At 39.0% G+C, this 19,896-nt stretch overlaps 1 long non-coding RNA gene across 1 annotated transcript; it reads right to left on the reverse strand.

The window, feature by feature from the left end:
* Positions 11,281-19,301, reverse strand: LOC110264076. The gene is made up of 3 exons (XR_002349810.1): positions 19,142-19,301; positions 12,784-12,789; positions 11,281-11,292 (listed from the first exon to the last, which is right to left on the reverse strand). It is a non-coding gene; the product is annotated as an uncharacterized LOC110264076 (long non-coding RNA).

Raw genomic sequence — 19,896 nt, forward strand, 5'->3', positions numbered from 1 at the left:
CTGTTAGAGACCTCGGCTTATCCATTGGTCTGAGGGTGGTAGGCTGTTGCTACTTGTGAACAATGCCATGTTTCTTTAATAGACTTGTCAATCTCCTGTTACAAAAATGAGTGCCTTGATCACTCACGATTGCTCGTGGTGATCCAAAGCGATAGATAATATGATTTCTAACAAAGGAGACAACAATGTTAGTATCATCAGTATGGGTAGGAATTGCTTCCACCCATTTAGAGACATAATCAACAGCTAACAATATGTATAAGAAACCGCTAGAGTTTGGAAATGGACCCATGAAGTCAAGGCCCAAAACATAAAAAATTTCACAGAACAACATAAGTTGTTGGGGCATCTCGTCCCTCTTGGATATATTCCCAAACCTTTGGCATGGGGAGCAAGATTTATAGAAGTCAGTAGCATCCTTAAAAAGAGTAGGCCACCAGAATTCATGGTGCACGAATTGTGAATCACACTTTTCACAACTCGTACAACTAACCAGCAAGTGCACTGGGTCATCCAAGTAATACCTTACATGAGTAAGGGTCGAATCCCACGGAGATTGTTGGCTTGAAGCAATCTATGGTTATCTTGTAACGCTTAGTCAGGATATCAAATATATTTATCAGTTTGAATTGCGAGAAATAAAAGAGCATGAAATAAATACTTGTTCTGCAGTAATGGAGAATATGTTGGAGTTCTGGAGATGCTTTGTCTTCTGAATCTCTGCTTTTCCCCTGTCTTCTTCTTCACGCACGCAAGGTTCCTCCTATGGCAAGTTGTATGTTGGTGGATCACCATTGTCAATGGCTACCATCCGTCCTCTCAGTGAAAATGGTCCAGGTGTGCTGTCACCGCCCGGCTAATCATCTGTTGGTTCTCACTCATGCTGGAATAGGATCCGTTGGTCCTTTTGCGTCTGTCACTACGCCCAACCTTTGTGAGTTTGAAGCTCATCACAGTCATTCAATCCTTGAATCCTACTCAGAGTACCACAGACAAGGTTTAGACTTTTTGGATTCTCAAGAATGATGCCAATGGATTCTAGCTTATACCACGAAGATTCTGATTAAGGAACCCAAAGAGATACTTATTCAATCTAATGTAGAACGGAGGTGGTTGTCAGGCACGCGTTCATAGGTTGAGAATGGTGATGAGTGTCATGGATTATCCCATTCATCATATTGAAGTGCAAATAAATATCTTAGATAGAAACAAGCGTGTTTGAATGGAAAACAGAAGTAATTGTATTAATTCATCGAGACACAGTAGAGCTCCTCACCCCCAACAATGGAGGTTAGAGAGTCATTCCATCAAAAAGTACAAAGTTCAGATCTAAAATGTCATGAGGTACAAAATAAATCTCTAAAAGTTGTTTAAATACTAAACTAGTAACCTAGGTTTACAGAAAATGAAGATAGTGCAGAAATCCACTTTCGGGGCCCACTTGGTGTGTGCTTGGGCTGAGTATTGAAGCTTTTTCGTGCCTAGGCTATTTCTAGAGTTAAACGCCAGGTTGTAACCTGTTTTGGGAGTTTAACTCCAACTTGTAACTTGTTTCTGGCGTTTAACGCCAGACTGCAACATGGAACTGGTGTTGAACGCCAATTTACGTCATCTATCCTTGAGCAAAGTATGGACTATTATATATTTCTGGAAATCCCTGGATGTCTACTTTTCAAAGCAATTGGGAGCGCACCAATTGGACTCCTGTAGCTCCAGAAAATCCATTCCGAGTGCAGAGAGGTCAGAATCCAACAGCATCAGCAGTCCTTTTTCAGCCTGAATCAGATTTTTGCTCAGCTCCCTCAATTTCAGCCAGAAAATACCTAAAATTATAGAAAAATACACAAACTCATAGTAAAGTCTAGAAATATGAATTTTGCCTAAAATCTAATGAAAATATACTAAAAACTAACTAAAACATACTAAAAACTACATGAAATTAACCCCAAAAAGCGTATAAAATATTCACTCATCACAACACCAAACTTAAACTGTTGCTTGTCCCCAAGAACCTAGATAAATAAAATAGAATACAAATAAGTCAAGAAGCAATAATTTATCAAAGTTTTTGAGTGAAGCTCAGATTCTAATTGGATGAGCGGGACTAGTAGCTTTTGCTTCCGAACAGTTTTGGCATCTCACTTTATCCATTGAAGCTCAGAATGATTGGCATCTATAGGAACTTAAAATTCAGATAGTGTTATTGATTCTCCTAGTTCAGTATGTTGATTCTTGAACACAGCTACTTTATGAGTCTTGGCCATGGCCCTAAGCACTTTGTTTTCCTGTTTTACCACCGGATACATAAATGCCACAGACACATAATTGGGTGAACCTTTTCAGATTGTGACTCAGCTTTGCTAAAGTCCCCAATTAAAGGTGTCCAGGGTTCTTAAGCACACTCTTCTTTTTGCTTTGGACCTTGACTTTAACCGCTCAGTCTCAAGTTTTCACTTGACACCTTCACGCCACAAGCACATGGTTAGAGACAGCTTGGTTTAGCCGCTTAGGCCAGGTTTTGATTCCTTTAGGCCCTCCTATCCACTGATGCTCAAAGCCTTGGATCCTTTTTATTACCCTTGCCTTTTGGTTTTAAGGGTTATTGGCTTTTTCTGCTTGGTTTTTCTTTTTCTTTTTCTTTTTCTTTTATTTTTGCCATTTTTTTCTGCAAGCTTTTGTATTCACTGCTTTTTCTTGCTTCAAGAATCATTTTTATGATTTTTCAGATTATCAGATAACATTTCTCCTTTTTCATCATTCTTTCAAGAGCCAACATATTTAACATTCATAAACATCAAATTCAAAAGAAATATGCACTGTTCAAGCATTTATTCAGAAGACAAAAAGCATTGCCACCACATGTAAATAATTAGAATTTTTCTTATTAAAAACTCGAAAAATATTGCCTCCTTATTCTAAAGAAAATCTGCTATTTTATTCATGTTTAATGATGATGAGAAAAATAAATTATAGCTTAATTGGAGATAAAATCAGAATATAGATACTAATTACTACTACTCATATATAACTTCTAAAGTAAAACTCAAATAAGAACAATTATCACAGAGTTAAGGCTAAGATTAGAACTCAACAACCTTGAATTTGGGAGGTGGATGCCTCTTTAGTCTGTGGAGTGCTTGGCCCTTCAAGAGATAGTTTCTGATGCTTTAATTCCTTCAGTTCATGCCCTTGCTCTTCTTGTTCTCTAAGCAATTTGCAGAGCATGCTGTTTTGATTTTGCTGTTCTTCCTTCAGTTGATCCACAGCTTCTTGTAACTTGGTGACAGATGCTTCTAGGTGCTCCCAGTATTCAATTTGAGGGATTTCCGGGAGGAACTCATCTGCTTTTCTCTTGATGGGGTCGTCCTGCACTTGTTGTCCTTCCATAGACTTTTTGGTGATTGGTTGCTCAACTGAGATATACTTATCTACTCCCATCTTTATCCCAGCATCTTTACATAACAGAGAAACTAAGCTTGGATAGGCCAATTTGGCATCCATGGAGTTCTTGATTGCAATTTTGTAAAGCTCACAAGCAATCAACTGATGAACTTCCACTTCTTTTTCCAGCATAATGCAATGAATCATCACTGCTCTTCTGATGGTGACTTCAGAGCGGTTGCTAGTGGGCAGAATAGAGCGCCCAATGAAGTCCAGCCAGCCTCTGGCGACTGGTTTGAGATCTTCTCTCTTGAGTTGGTTCGGGGCACCCTTTGTGTTAGTTGTCCACTTGGCTCCAGGGAGGCATATATCCTCTAGGATTTTATCCAAGCCTAGGTTTGATCTCATCATTCTCCTATTAAAGGAGTCTGGGTCATCTTGCAGTTGAGGCAGCTTGAAGATCTCCCTTATTTTATTAGGGTGGGTGTGAACAACCTTCCCTCTGACCAAAGTTCTATAGTCATAGAATGCGGTTCCAGCTATCCTCTGCCTGTCCGTCTGCCATAGATTAGCATAGAATTCCTGAACCATGTTTCTTCCCACCTTTGTTTCAGGATTAGTTAGGACTTCCCAGCTCCTGTTTTGAATTTGCTCTTGGATCTCCGGATATTCATCTTCTTTCAGATCGAATTTAACTTCCGGGATCACTGATCTTAGACTCATTATTTTGTAAAAATGGTCTAAATGTTCTTTGGTTATGAACTTCCCTTGATTCCAAAGTGGTTTTGGAATATTCTCTTTCTTGCCTCTTGAGTCGGTTTGTTTTCTCTTAGGAGCCATGATCTTAGTGGGTATTGGTTTAGTGATCACGGATAAACACACCAAACTTAGAGGTTTGCTTGTCCTCAAGCAAAAGAAAGCAAAGGAGAAAGAAAGAGGGAGAGCCAAGCGCAACTTGTGGAGGAGAGGGGGAGAGGCCGAACCAATATTTAAAGGGAAGGGGGGGTGGGTTTTGAAAATTATTTGAAAAAGATATGATAGAAAAAGTGATTTGGAAAAGATAAGTATGATAGTAAAAGATGTGATTTAAAATTGAAAAGATATGAAAGATATTTGAAAAAGATAAATCTGAATTTTGAAAAAGATGATGTGAAGATTTGAAAAAGATATTGATGAGTTGAAAAGATTTGAGAAGAAAAAGAGATAGATTTATTTTGAAAAGGATTTGAAAATAATTTGAAGGTGATTAAGAAAAAGGGTTTATGAATTAAGATACATTTGATATCTTTTGAAAAGGGATTTGAAAAATTAGGATTTGTAACATGTTTGTGAAAGAAATCATGAATTGAAACATAAAAATTGGAAAAAATTTGAATTGAAAACGAAATTGCCTACTCCCCACAATCCTGGCGTTAAACGCCCAACTGCTGCATGTTTTGGGTGTTTAACGCCCAGTTGCTGCTTCGTTTAGCGTTTAACGCCCAACTGTTGCTTCTAGCTGGCGTTAAACGCCAGAAACCCCTTTGTCACTGGGCGTTTTTCTGAATGCCCAGGATGCTGTAAATCTGGCGTTAAACACCCAGAAGTTGCTTCTTTCTGGCGTTTAACGCCCAGATGGCTATCTTTACTGGCGTTAAACGCCCAGTTGTGTTTCTTACTGGCGTTTTCTTGCCAGTAAGCTTCTTTTTCCTGTTTTGTGCTCTGAATTCTTCTGTAACCCTGTGGTCTTATGCAATTGATTCTTTACCTTGTTGATATTAAGCTCATAAATAAAATGAGGAATAAAATAAAATAAAATAACAGAAAAGTTTTGCTAATGGCTGGGTTGCCTCCCAGCAAGCGCTTCTTTATTGTCTTTAGCTGGACCTTTGCTGAGCTTTTAATCTAGCCTCAGCCTTGAGCACTCTTGCTCAACATTGCCTTCAAGATAGTGCTTGATTCTCTGTCCATTAACAATGAACTTCTTATCAAAATCAATGTCTTGAAGCTCCACATAACCATATGGTGATACACTTGTAATCACATATGGTCCCCTCCACCGGGATTTCAGTTTCCCGGGGAATAGCCTGAGCCTAGAGTTAAACAACAGAACCTTTTATCCTGGTTCAAAGACTCTAGATGACAGCTTTCTGTCATGCCACCTTTTTTATTTCTCTTTATAAAGCTTGGCATTTTCGAAAGCAGTGAGTCTGAATTGCTCTAGCTCATTTAGCTGGAGCAATCTTTTTTCTCCAGCTAATTTGGCATCAAAGTTTAGGAATCTGGTTGCCCAGTAGGCCTTATGTTCCAGTTCCAGGGGCAGATGACAGGCCTTACCATACACAAGTTGGTATGGAGAGGTCCCTATAGGAGTCTTGAATGCTGTTCTATAAGCCCACAGAGCATCATCCAAGCTTCTTGCCCAATCCTTTCTACGGGTACTTACAGTCCATTCCAGGATTCTTTTTAGTTCTCTGTTAGAAACTTTAACTTGCCCATTTGTCTGTGGATGATATGAAGTCGCCACCTTGTGGCGAATCCCATACCGGACCATGGCAGAGTAAAGCTGTTTGTTGCAGAAGTGAGTGCCCCCATCACTGATTAGTACTCTAGGGACACCAAGCTGCTGAAGATATGTTTCTGGAGGAACTTCAGCACTGTTTTAGTATCATTGGCGAGTGTGGCAACGGCCTCTACCCATTTTGATACATAGTCGACTGCCACCAGAATATAAGTGTTTGAGTATGATGGTGGGAAAGGTCCCATGAAGTCAATTCCCCATACATCAAACAACTCAATCTCCAAGATTCCCTGTTGAGGTATGGCGTAACCATGAGGCAGATTACCAGCTCTTTGGCAACTGTCATAGTTACGTACAAACTCTCGGGAATCCCTATAGAGTGTAGGCCAGTAGAAGCCACATTGGAGGACCTTGGTGGCTGTTCGCTCACCTTCGAAATGGCCTCCATATTGTGATCCATGGCAATGCGATAAGATCTTCTGTGCTTCTTCTTTAGGCACACACCTACGGATTATTCCGTTTGCACATCTCTTAAAGAGATAGGGTTCATCCCACAAGTAGTACTTTGCATCAGTAATTAATTTTTTCTTTTGTTGCCTGCTGTACTCCTTGGGTATGAACCTTGCGGCTTTATAGTTTGCAATATCTGCAAATCATGGTGTTTCCTGGATGGCAAACAAATGCTCATCCGGAAAGGTCTCAGAGATCTCAATAGAGGGGGGAAACTCCCCTTCTACTGGTTCTATCCGGGACAGATGATCAGTCACTTGGTTCTCTGTCCCTTTTCTGTCTTTTATTTCTATATCAAACTCTTGCAGAAGCAACACCATCTTATGAGTCTGGGTTTTGAATCCTACTTTGTGAGTAGATATTTAAGAGGAGCATGGTCAGTGTACACAATCACTTTTGATCCTACTAAGTATGATCTAAACTTGTCAATGGCATAAACCATTGCAAGCAATTCTTTTTCTGTGGTTGTGTAATTTTTCTGGGCATCATTTAAAACACGGCTAGCATAATAAATGACATGCAGAAGCTTATCATGCCTCTGCCCCAGTACTGCACCAATGGCGTGATCAATGGCATCACACATTAATTCAAATGATAAAGTCCAGTCTGGTGCAGAAATAACTAATGCTGTGACCAGCTTAGCTTTCAGAGTCTCAAACGCTTGCAGACACTCTGTGTCAAACACAAATGGCAACCCAGGGGCTATCAGAAATAGGATAAATAATCCCAGCCTCCAGTAATTTGGTGACCTCTTTCTGCATCACTTCCTTCATGGCTGGATTTAGCCGCCTCTGTGGTTGAACCACTGGCTTAGCATCATCCTCCAATAGGATTTTGTGCATGCATCTAGCTGGGCTTATGCCCTTAAGGTCACTTATGGACCACCCAAGAGCTGTCTTGTATGTCCTTAGCACTTGAATTAGTTCTTCCTCTTCCAGTGGGTTTAAAGCAGAGCTTATGATCACTGGAAAAGTGTCACCTTCTCCTAGAAATGCATATTTCAGGGATGGTGATAATGGCTTGAGCTCGGGTTTAGAAGGTTTCTCCTCTTCCTGAGGAAATCTCAGAGGCTCTTTCAATTCCTCTAAACCCTCCAAATCAGGCTGAACATCTTTAAAGATGTCTTCTAGCTCTGATTCGAGACTCTCAGCCATGTTGACCTCCTCTACCAAAGAGTCAATGAGATCAACTTTCATGCAGTCTTTTGGTGTGTCTGGATGCTGCATGGCTTTGAAAGCATTCAACTTAAACTCATCCTCATTGACTCTCAGGGTTACTTCCCCCTTTTGGACATCAATGAGAGTTCGTCTAGTTGCTAGGAAAGGTCTTCCTAGAATGAGAGTAGCACTCTTGTGCTCCTCCATTTCCAGCACTACAAAATCTGTGCGAAAGGCGAATGGCCCAACCCTGACAATCATGTCCTCAATCACGCCTAAATTGCTTATCCTGCTCCTCTTGGCGGAGTTTTTGAGGATAAGGTATCTTGGCTTTATATTCCTCAACCTTAGTTGCTGCAGGTTTATTTCCTACAGAGATGGTTGGAGAAGCCTTTTTAGAGGGGTTGTTATCAGCACTTGTGTGTGTCTGATCCCTCACTGGCATTTGAATGCCAGGGTTAGAAGCTGGAGTGGCGTTGGACGCCGACTCCTTACTTGTTCCTGGCGTTTGAACGCCAGAACTGAGCTTCCATTGGGCGTTTGATGCCAGATCCTTGCCTGTTTCTGGCATTTGAACGCCAGAGTTATTCCTCTCTGGGCTCTTACTGTCCTCAGAGGAATTTTGGATAGCAGTTTGTTCTTTTCTTGGCTTCCTGCTGCCTTGAAGTGAAGTATTTAATATTTTTCCACTTCTTAATTGAACTGTTTGGCACTCTTCTGTTATTTGTTTTGATAACTGTTGTTCTGTTTGCTTCAACTGTACCTCCATATTTATATTAGCCATTCTTGTATCTTGTAGTATCTTCTTGAATTCGGCCAGCTGCTTTGTTAGAAAGTCTAATTGCTGATTGAATTCAGTAATTTGTTTTGCAGGACTGAGTTCAGCAGTTACTGTTTTAGCCTCTTCTTTCATGGAAGATTCACTATTTAGGTACAGATGCTGATTTCTGGCAATTGTATCAATAAGCTCTTGAGCCTCTTTAATTGTCTTTCTCATGTGTATAGATCCACCAGCTGAGTGATCTAGAGAAATTTGAGCTTTCTCTGTAAGCCCATAATAGAAAATGTCTAACTGCACCCATTCTGAAAACATTTCAGGGGGGCATTTTCTTAGCATCTCTCTGTATCTCTCCCAGGCATCATAAAGAGATTCATTATCTCCTTATTTAAAAGCTTGGATATCCAGCCTTAGCTGTGTCATCCGTTTTGGAGGGAAGTATTGATTCAAGAATTTTTCTGACAGCTGTTTCCATGTCCTTATGCTAGCCTTAGGTTGGTTATTTAACCACCTCTTAGCTTGGTCTTTTACAGCAAATGGAAATAGTAATAATCTGTAGACATCCTGATCTACTTCCTTATCATGTACTGTGTCAGCAATCTGTAAAAACTGTGCCAGAAACTCTGTAGGTTCTTCCTGAGGAAGACCGGAATACTGGCAACTTTGCTGCACCATGATAATGAGCTGAGGATTCAACTCAAAGCTACTGACTCCAATGGAGGGTATACAGATACTACTCCCATATGAAGCAGTAGTGGGGTTGGCATATGACCCTAGAGTCCTTCTGGACTGTTCAATTCCACTTAGATCCATGATGGAGAAAAGAAAATTGATATGAATAGCAAATAGAATATATTTTTATTTTTTTTAAAAGGGAACGAATAAATAAATAATAAAAGAAAAGAGAATAAAATAGTTTGAAATTAAATATAGAATTCGAAAATTAAGAACAAAAAAAAAATTTAAGACTAAAATAATTACTTAATTAAGAAGATTTGAAAAATTTTAGATATGATTTTTGAAAAAGATTTTAAATTTTGAAATAAAAATCTGAATTTTAAAAGTAATTTTCAAAAATTCTCTTTAAAATAGAGAGAAAAGATATTTTTTAATTTAATGAGGAAAGAGAAAAACAATAAAATGGCACAAGACTTAAAATTTTTAGATCTAATGTTCCTTATTTTCGAAAATTTTGGAGGGAAACACCAAGGAACACCAAACTTAAAAATTTTAAAATCAAAACACAAGGAAGACTCAAGAACACTTTGAAGACTCACAAGAACAACAAGAACATGAAGATAGAACACCAAACTTAAAATTTTTAGAAAACCAAAATAAAATTTTCAAAAACTAAAGAAAAATCAACAAGAAAATACCAAAGTTAAAGTTTGGCACAAGATTTATTCAAAGAAAAATTATTTTTGAAAAAGTTTTTAAAAAGAAGATAGCCAATTACCAAGAACATAAACACCACGCTCTAGCCAATTGAGCTATAAATTTAAAGTATTTTAACAAGGTGTTTAATGTATAAAAATATTTTATTTTATTATATATATATATATATATTTTTTTTTTTTTTGAAAACTGATATTTTGAAAAAGCACAAGAAAAAAAGAAAAGACACAGAACAAGAAAAACCAAAGATCAAACAAGGAAAATAAACAAGAACAACTTGAAGATTAAGGAAGAACAAAGAACATGCAATTCGAAATTTTAAAGGGAAATAAAAACATGCAGTTGACACCAAACTTAAAACATGAAACTAAACTCAGACAGAAGACTAAAACATGAAGTTATTGGTTTTTAAAAATTTTCAAAAATAATTAAGAAAAAGGAAATAAGGATTCTAAAATTTTAACAAGAACAATAATAAAAGACTTTGACCCAAAAGACAAAATTTTTCTAATCTAAGCAACAAGATGAACCGTCAGTTGTTCAGACTCGAACAATCCCCGGCAACGGCGCCAAAAACTTGGTGCACGAATTGTGAATCACACTTTTCACAACTCGTACAACTAACAAGCAAGTGCATTGGGTCGTCCAAGTAATACCTTACGTGAGTAAGGGTCGAATCCCACGGAGATTGTTGGCTTGAAGCAATCTATGGTTATCTTGTAACTCTTAGTCAGGATATCAATTATATTTATCAGTTTGAATTGCGAGAAATAAAAGAGCATGAAATAAATACTTGTTCTGCATTAATGGAGAATATGTTAGAGTTTTGGAGATGCTTTGTCTTCTGAATCTCTGCTTTCCCCCTGTCTTCTTCTTCACGCATGCAAGGTTCCTCCTATGGCAAGCTGTATGTTGGTGGATCACCGTTGTCAATGGCTACCATCCGTCCTCTCAGTGAAAATGGTCCAGGTGCGCTGTCACCGCCCGGTTAATCATCTGTCGGTTCTCACTCATGCTGGAATAGGATCCGTTGGTCCTTTTGCGTCTGTCACTACGCCCAACCTTTGTGAGTTTGAAGCTCATCACAGTCATTCAATCCTTGAATCCTACTCAGAATACCACAGACAAGGTTTAGACTTTCTGGATTCTCAAGAATGCTGCCAATGGATTCTAGCTTATACCACTAAGATTCTGATTAAGGAACCCAAGAGATACTTATTCAATCTAATGTAGAACGGAGGTGGTTTTTCAGGCACGCGTTCATAGGTTGAGAATGGTGATGAGTGTCACGGATTATCCCATTCATCATATTGAAGTGCAAATAAATATCTTAGATAGAAACAAGCGTGTTTGAATGGAAAACAGAAGTAATTGTATTAATTCATCGAGACACAGCAGAGCTCCTCACCCCCAACAATGGAGTTTAGAGACTCATGCCATCAAAGAGTACAAAGTTCAGATCTAAAATGTCATGAGGTACAAAATAAATCTCTAAAAGTTGTTTAAATACTAAACTAGTAACATATGTTTACAGAAAATGAGTAAACTAAGATAGATAGTGCAGAAATCCACTTCTGGGGCCCACTTGGTGTGTGCTGGGGCTGAGACTTAAGCTTTACATGTGCCTAGGCTATTTCTAGAGTTAAACGCCAGGTTGTAACCTGTTTTGGGAGTTTAACTCCAACTTGTAACTTGTTTCTGGCGTTTAACGCCAGACTGCAACATGGAACTGGTGTTGAACGCCAGTTTAAGTCATCTATCCTTGAGCAAAGTATGGACTATTATATATTTCTGGAAATCCCTGGATGTCTACTTTTCAAAGCAATTGGGAGCGCACCAATTGGACTCCTGTAGCTCCAGAAAATCCATTCCGAGTGCAGAGAGGTCAGAATCCAACAGCATCAGCAGTCCTTTTTCAGCCTGAATAAGATTTTTGCTCAGCTCCCTCAATTTCAGCCAGAAAATACCTGAAATTACAGAAAAACACACAAACTCATAGTAAAGTCCAGAAATATGAATTTTGCCTAAAAACTAATGAAAATATACTAAAAACTAACTAAAACATACTAAAAACTACATGAAATTAACCCCAAAAAGCGTATAAAATATCCGCTCATCAATCCACAGTCTAAAATTTTTTTAGCTGTTCTTTGATGGCCAAAATGTCCACCACTCTCAGAGGAGTGGCAGGCCTCTAAAATTGACTGGAATTCTGATTAAGGCACACACCTTCTAATTATCTATTCAGCATCATACCTCCATAAATATGGGTCATCCCATAGATAATATTTGGACTCGCTTTTCAGCTTGTCCTTTTGATGCTTAGTAAAATTGGGAGGGAATGTATGACTAACTAAATAATTAGCTATAGGTGCATACCAAGGGACTACCTCGGATATTGCGTGCAAGCTATCAAATGGAAAAGCATCATTGATAGGAGTGGAGTCACTCTTAATGTGCTCTAGGTGACTCAAGTGGTCCGCCACCAAATTCTGGGAACCACTCCTATCTTTGATTTCTGAATCAAATTCTTGCAGCAATAATATCCAACGTATTAACATTGGTTTGGACTCTTTTTTAGCTAAGAAATATTTAAGAGCTACATGGTCTGAGTATACTACCACTTTAGTACCAAGTAAATAGGCTCGGAATTTATCTAGAGCAAAAACAATAGCCAGAAGCTCTTTTTCAGTGGTAGTATAATTAGACTGAGCAGCGTCTAAGGTCTTAGAAGCATAAGCAATTATAAAAGGGTCCTTATTACCTTCGCGCTGAGCCAGCGCCGCTCCTACTACATAGTTGGAGGCGTCACACATAATCTCAAAAGGCTGACTCCAGTCGGGTTCTCTCACAATCGGAGCTTGAGTCAAGGCAATCTTCAGCTTATCAAATGCTTCCATGCAGTCCTCACTCAGCTCGAACTCAATATCCTTCTGCAGCAGTCTGGATAAAGGCAATGCTACCTTACTGAAGTTCTTGATAAATCTCTTGTAGAAACCTGCACGACCAAGGAACGAACGGACTTCCCTCACGAAGGAGGGGTAAGGTAAACTAGAAATGACATCTACCTTTGTTGGATCAACTAAAATACCAGTATTAGAAACAATGTGTCCTAGAACAATACCTTGTTTTTCCATAAAATGACATTTTTCAAAATTTAATACAAGGTTTGAACTAACACACTTGTCTAATACTCTAGCTAAACTATCCAAGCAAAGGTTATATGAATCACCATACACACTAAAGTCATCCATGAAAACTTCCATACAGCTCTCAATAAGATCTGAGAAAATACTCATCATGCATCTTTGGAAAGTAGCCGGTGCATTACATAAGCCAAAAGGCATCCTCTTGCATGCTTACGTTTCAAAGGGACATGTAAAAGTAGTTTTCTCCTGATCTTCAGGAGCTATATGAATCTGAAAATAGCTAGTGTAACCATCTAGAAAATAGTAGTGTGATTTACCTGACATGCGATCAAGCATCTGATCAATGAATGGCAGGGGGTAGTGATCTTTGCGAGTAGCCTGGTTGAGGCACCTGTAATCAATGCACACCCTCCAGGAGTTCTGCACTCTAGTTGTCAGGAGCTCTCCATGCTCATTCTTCACTGTGTGACTCCATACTTCTTGGGCACCACTTGTACTGGGCTGACCCATTCACTATCCGAGATTGGATAGATGATGTCAGCTTCAAGCAACCTGGTCACTGATAAACTCCATTTTTAGGATTTATATTGTGTTAATTTAGAGGATTTTGTCAACTTTTCTCCCATTTATTCACTAAAATAGCACGGTGTTGTAAATTCTCCTTTAATTGTGCTTAAGAGTAAAAACATACTTTTTAGGTCTTAAAATAGCTAAATTTAATTCACCTTGATTCCATTAGATGCCTTGATATGTTTGTTAAGTGATTTCAGGTTTAGGAGGCAAAGATTGGATTGAGGGAATGAAGAAAAAGCATGAAGAAGTGGAGAACTCATGAAGAAATGAAGGAATCGCAAAGCTATCAATCCTGACCTCTTCGCACTTAATCGATCATAACTTGAGCTACAGAGATCCAAATGAGGCGGTTCTAGTTGTTTTGGAAAGCTAACATCCGGGGCTTTAAAATTATATAAAATTTGCCATAGTTTTCTGGCGTATAGGGACGCGTACGCATGGGAAGCTGCACGTGACCCACTAAAGGCAACTCGTGTCCAACAATTTCTGAAGCATTTTGGGCCTAATCCAACTCATTTCTGATGCTATTTAACCCAAGGATTGAAGAGGGATGAACCAATTAGTGACCAATTAGTTTTAGTTTAAGTTTTGGAGGGAAAGTTAGTTTCTAGAGAGAGAAGCTCTCACTTCTCTCTAGAATTAGGATTAAGTTAGATCTAGATTAGAATCTCTTAGATCTAGGTTAATTTCATGTTTTAATTTACTTTTTCTTTGTCAATTCTTCTTCTTCTACCTTTCATCTCTCTAGTTTAGCATTTAATTCTTGTAATTCTTTACTTTTATGTTGATGCACTTTTGTTCTTCCATTTTCATTTTAATGCAATTCATGTTTTGATTTCCTTTATTGATTGATTTGTTTCATTGTTGTTGATTCCTTGCAATTGAGCAGTGTAGATGCCTTCCAAGTGTTTGATAAAATGCTTGGTTGGATTTTAGTATAGCTTTTTCCCCTCTTGGCCTAGGTAGAGTAATTAGTGACTCTTGAGTTATCTAATTCATTTGTTGATTGATAATTAGAAGTTGCTAATTGACTTAAATGCCACTAAAGCTAGTCTTTCATTATGATTAGGCTAGAACTTGTGGAATCAAGTTAATTCATCCACTTGACTTTCCTCCATGGTTAGAGGTTAATTAAGTGGGAGCAATGGACAATTGTGGTCACAATTGAGGAAGATAACTAGGATAGGACTTCCAATTCTCATACCTTGCCAAGAGATTTGTTAGTTGTTAGTTTATTTCCTTTGCCATTTATGTTTCTTGTCTCTTAATTCAAAAAACCCCAAACATAACTCATAACCAATAACAAGAACACTTTATTGAAATTCCTAGGGAGAACGACCCGAGGTTTGAATACTTCGGTTATTAATTTTAGGGGTTTGTACTTGTGACAAACAAATTTTTGTATGAAAGGATTATTGTTGATTTAGAAACTATACTTGCAACGAGAATTCATTGAGGAATTCTAAACCGTCAAAAATCCATTCATCAGTCACTTCCTTCTTTACAACCTCTAGAATGGCAGGATTCAGCTGCCTTTGAGGTTGATGAATAGGCCTTGCTCCTTCTTCTAAAAATATACGGTGCTCACAGACTTGAGGGCTGATGCCTACTATATCCATCAAGCTCTACCCAATACCTTTCTTGTATCTTCTCAACACACTAAGCAGCTGCTCCTCCTGTTGGGAAGTGAGTTCCCTTGCAATAATAACTGGGAGCTTCTGATTATCCTCAAGGTAAGCATATTTGAGGCAGGGTGGAAGGGGCTTCAACTCCATTTTCTGCTCATGGCTAGGCACTTGATCATCTAGAGCTGGTGATGGTGGCAAGGTGCCTTCATTTTGTTCAGAGGGTTTTTCCACACTTGCACCTTGCTCCATGTACAGCTCTTCTACTTCTTCTTGGTGGACTGCAGTTATAGTCTCATCAATGATGTCGCACTGGAAGATGGAATGATCTTCCGGAGGATGCTTCATAGCTTCATCCAGGTTGAAACTCACCGCTCAGCCATCTATCTCAAAAGAGTAAGTTCCTGAGAAGGCATCCAATTTGAACTTTGAAGTCTTCAGAAATGGCATTCGAAGGAGGATGAACGATGGTCTTCCTGAGTCATTAGGGGGCATCTCCAAAATATAGAAGTCAATAAGGAATGTTAGCCCCTTAATGCTCACCAGCATGTCCTCAGCAATTCCTACCACCGAGATTATGCTTTTATCTGCCAAAACAAAATGTGCTGCCGACCTTTTTAAGGGAGGGAGCCTCAAAGCATCATATACAGATAATGGCATAATACTCACACACGCGCCTAAATCACACATGCAGTCAGAAAATTTTACACCCTCTATAGTAATAGTAACCATGCATGGACCCGGATCACTATATTTTTCTAGTATATCGCCTATTAAAGCAGAAATAGAGCTACCTAGAGGAATAGTTTCTAAATCCTGTATTTTATCTTTATTCATGCATAAATCTTTTAGAAACTTCGCATATTTAGGTACTTGACGAATGACATCAAAAAGGGAATGGTTACCTCAACCTTTTTGAAGATCTCTACCATCTTGGGATTGAGCTCCATTTGCTTTCTGGACTTCCTAGCAAGGTGTAGGAAGGGAATGGGAATGGCTTCTCTTGTAACTTCATCTTCCTTTGGTGCTCCATTCCCTGGTTGAGCTGCTTCTTCTTCAACTATATCTTGTACTTTATCTTCCTCTTCAACATTCTCTACCTCACCAATGTCTTTAACTTGAATGTCTTCCTTTGAGCTTGGCTCCTCATGATTCCTCTCTAGCAGTGTGGTTCTGGACCTCAAAGTGATGGCATTGATTCCACCTTTGGAGTTGGGTAAAGGTTGAGAAGGAATTGCACTGGAGCTTGAAGGTTGATTGTTGGGGGTAGATAGTGAATCCATCCGGGAGACGAGTGCTTGTAAAGTAGGGTTCAGATCGTTTATGGTAGAGTTAAGTGTATTCTAAATGTCTTGTTGTCCTTGCGTAAGAGAACGAAGCATCTCATCATTAGAGGAAGAAGGGGGGTAAATGATTTGAGGGGCCTGCTGTTGGTTGTTCTGAGGCGCTTGGGACTGCCTTTGGTGAGGTGCTCGGTAAGGCTGGTTTTGGTTCTACTGTCTGTTGTTGTTGTTCCACCTCTGATTTTCTCCATTGTCTCTGCCTCCTCGGTTGTAGTTGTCCCTCCATCCTTGGTTGGAGTTGTCTCTCCACCCTTGGTTGGAATTATCTCTCTATCCCTGGTTGGAGTTGTCTTGCCAACCTTGATTGTAGTTTCCACCTTGGTTATAATTGCCACATTGTTGATAGTATCCTTGATTCAGGCGGTCGTAGAAATTATGGGTAGCTGCCAAGGTGTTGTCTTCTTGTTGGAGCTACGGACACTCATCAGTGTAATGAGTATAGTAGGCACATATTCCGCACAGTCTCTGAGGAACCAACTGTTGACACTGTTGTTGTGGGGAAGGCTGAGGTTGTTGTTGATTCAGCTGTAGCTGCTTTAGTATGTTGGTCATCTCTACCAGAGTCTGTGTGAGAGCAGCAGTCTCACTACTAGAGAAAACCTCCACAATAGCCTTGGGATGGTTGTTCCTGTGCTTTGCATTCCGGGTAGACTCAGCTAGATCGGTGATCAGTTGCCACGCTTCTGTCGCCGTCTTGTACTTCTTCAGAGAGCCATTATTCGCAGCATCTAGTGCAGTCTTGTCTTGAGGCTTCATGTCTTGTGTGAAATAGCTAATCAACACCAACTGGTCAATCTTGTGGTGGGGACATGAGTCTAAGAGATTCCTGAAGTGTTCCCAATACTCATAAAGAGTCTCTGATTCACCTTGGACAATGCAGGAAATTTCCTTCCTCAGTCTATCTGTAACTTCATCCGAAAAGTATTTGTCCAGGAATTCCCTTCTGAGCAGATCCCAATTAGTAACAACTTCTTCAGGTTGAGTATAGAACCACTCCCTTGCCTTTTCCTCAAGAGAAAACGGGAAGGCATATAGCCAAATAGTAGTCTCATCTACCCCATGACGCCTAGTAGTTGAGTAGGCTGTCTGAAAATCTCTAAGGTGCTTGATAGGCTCTTGAGTAGGTAAGCCATAAAACTTGGGTATTAGGTTGATTAGCGCAGTCTTCAGTTCAAAATCTGCAGACAGATTTGGATGACGCGCTTGATACGGTTTGCAGTGTAAAGTTTGGAGCTCCTGCTTCCTGGAGAGTAATCCTTCTGGGCTCCGCCATATTACCTACACGTAAATCAATAAAATTAGTAGAAGAGGAGCTTGTTTCTTCCTTAAATGGCGCTTCAAATTTGCTCTAAGATAAGACTGGTGAATTGGTAGTAACCACTTCACCACCCTCAGAGGCTAATCGATGCCGAGCTCGCCTAATACGGGAAATAGTTCTTTCAATTTCAGGATCAAACGCGGCTAAGCTCGGATCAGGTAATGAACGCGTCATTCAATGAAAGAAACATACAGGCTACAGCTCATGGTAATAAAATAAAATAAAATATGAAAATATGTAAAATTAAAAATATTTACACCAACCAATAATTTAGCACACTGTTGCAACTCCCCGGCAACGGCGCCAAAAATTGACGGGCGGAAAATTGCCGATTAAGAAATTAATATAGAAATAACGTTGCAAGTACAGTTCTTAACCGACGAAAATTTCGCTTATCAATTTAGAAAGAATTGTCACGAATTGAGAATAAAATACTGGGAGTAAAATTTCCAGGTCGTCTCCCAACGAGTTGACAAAAGAGTGCAATTTATTGGTCAGGAATTTTCCGAGAAATTTTAAAAGTTAGAGAACAGAAAAATAAATGATTGTAAATTAAAGTAATGAAAATTAGCAAGAGAATTTATATAATCAAAATAAAAAGCCTTGACTGGGAGAAGATTAATCGGAAGTTCTATCATTGTTGAATTCTCCCAAGTGTAATAGCAAGAGGTTGTTGTTTTTACTTAGTTAACCTTTACCGAATAAAGGAAAGTCAAGTAATTGAGCTAACTCTAATCCACAAGTCCTAATCCTCTCCTATGGAAGGATTAGCATTAGTGACTAGAGAGTTAGCCAACAACTTCCAATTGTAAATTAACACTTGAGTATTCCAACTCAAAGGTCTCCTATTAATCAATTCCCACGTCAAGTTGGGAGTCTACTCCATTAACATGAATGCCATTTTCATAAACGATAAAAGGGGAAGAAAAGAAGACATGGAAATTCAAATAAAATAATAACAGAAAATTAATTAAAGATAAAAATAGTTCTTTGCATTAATAAATTCCAAAATCAAAGATATCCATATGTAAAGCTGAACAGGGTAAATGGGTGATTAAAAGAGTAAGGAAATAAGGAAACAAACTAGAATGACTGAAACTTCAACGGAGGTAGTAACTCTTCTCAATATCAAAATCAAAAGCATAAAACTCTAAAACTATGAATGTAAAGAACCCTAGAGGAAGTAGTGTTTCTCTCCAAGATTCCAAACTAAAAACTAAAAACTATGCGAATGAGAATGTGTTTTGAGTCTCTGCTTGTCCCCTGGCTCTAGTCTGTGTTTCTGGGCCGAAAACTGGATCTAAACTCGGCCCAAAATTGCCCCCAGCATCTTCTGTGATTTATGCACGTGGCGCATGTCACGCGTATGCGTCGATGGTCATCTTCGCGTGTCACGCGGATGCGTCAGTTACGCGTACACGTCAGGTATGCACATGCGTCGCTGTGAAAATCTCCAAATTACGCGCACCCATGAGCCATGCGTGCGCGTCAATCCACGCTGGTTATCTCCTTTATTTCTTGTTCTCCTTCCATTTTTGCAAGCTTTCTCTCCATCCTCTAAGCCATTCCTGCCCTATATAGCCTGAAAACACTTAACACATAGATCACGGCATCGAATGGTATAAAGGGGAATAAAAATACACAATTTAAAGGCTTAGGAAGCAAGTTTTCAACCATAGAACTAAACTGGGAAGGATTTGTAAAACCATACAAATTGTATGAATTAGTGTGCAAAGACTTGATAAAAACCACTCAAATTAGCACAAGATAAACCATAAAATAGTGGTTTATCACATACCTCATCCAACTCAAGCACTAATTCAGGTAAGACAAAAAATGCCAATTATTAGGCCACAAAACTCTCCAACAGTCCAATCTAGCACTCCATCTCCTATTCCACATCCTCGTGCTAATGAAGGAATCTCATCAAAAACACTTACAGCTGCAAGCAAGGGCACTTCTTCAAGGATGTTCCAATTCATTCCAAATCTAGAGTTCAAGGCTCCAAGAAAGAAGTGATGACATGAACTATTTTATTTTAGTTTTTTTGGGTTGGAATTTCAGGGAAAAAATGTATTTTGATAATACTTTAGTTTCTCATTTTGACTATCTAAAAATATTTTAAAATTCTCTATTTTGTTAAACTCATGCTACAACATGCATGATC

Source organism: Arachis ipaensis, chromosome B06, assembly GCF_000816755.2.
Source record: "Arachis ipaensis cultivar K30076 chromosome B06, Araip1.1, whole genome shotgun sequence".
NCBI classification, from domain to species: domain Eukaryota; kingdom Viridiplantae; phylum Streptophyta; class Magnoliopsida; order Fabales; family Fabaceae; genus Arachis; species Arachis ipaensis.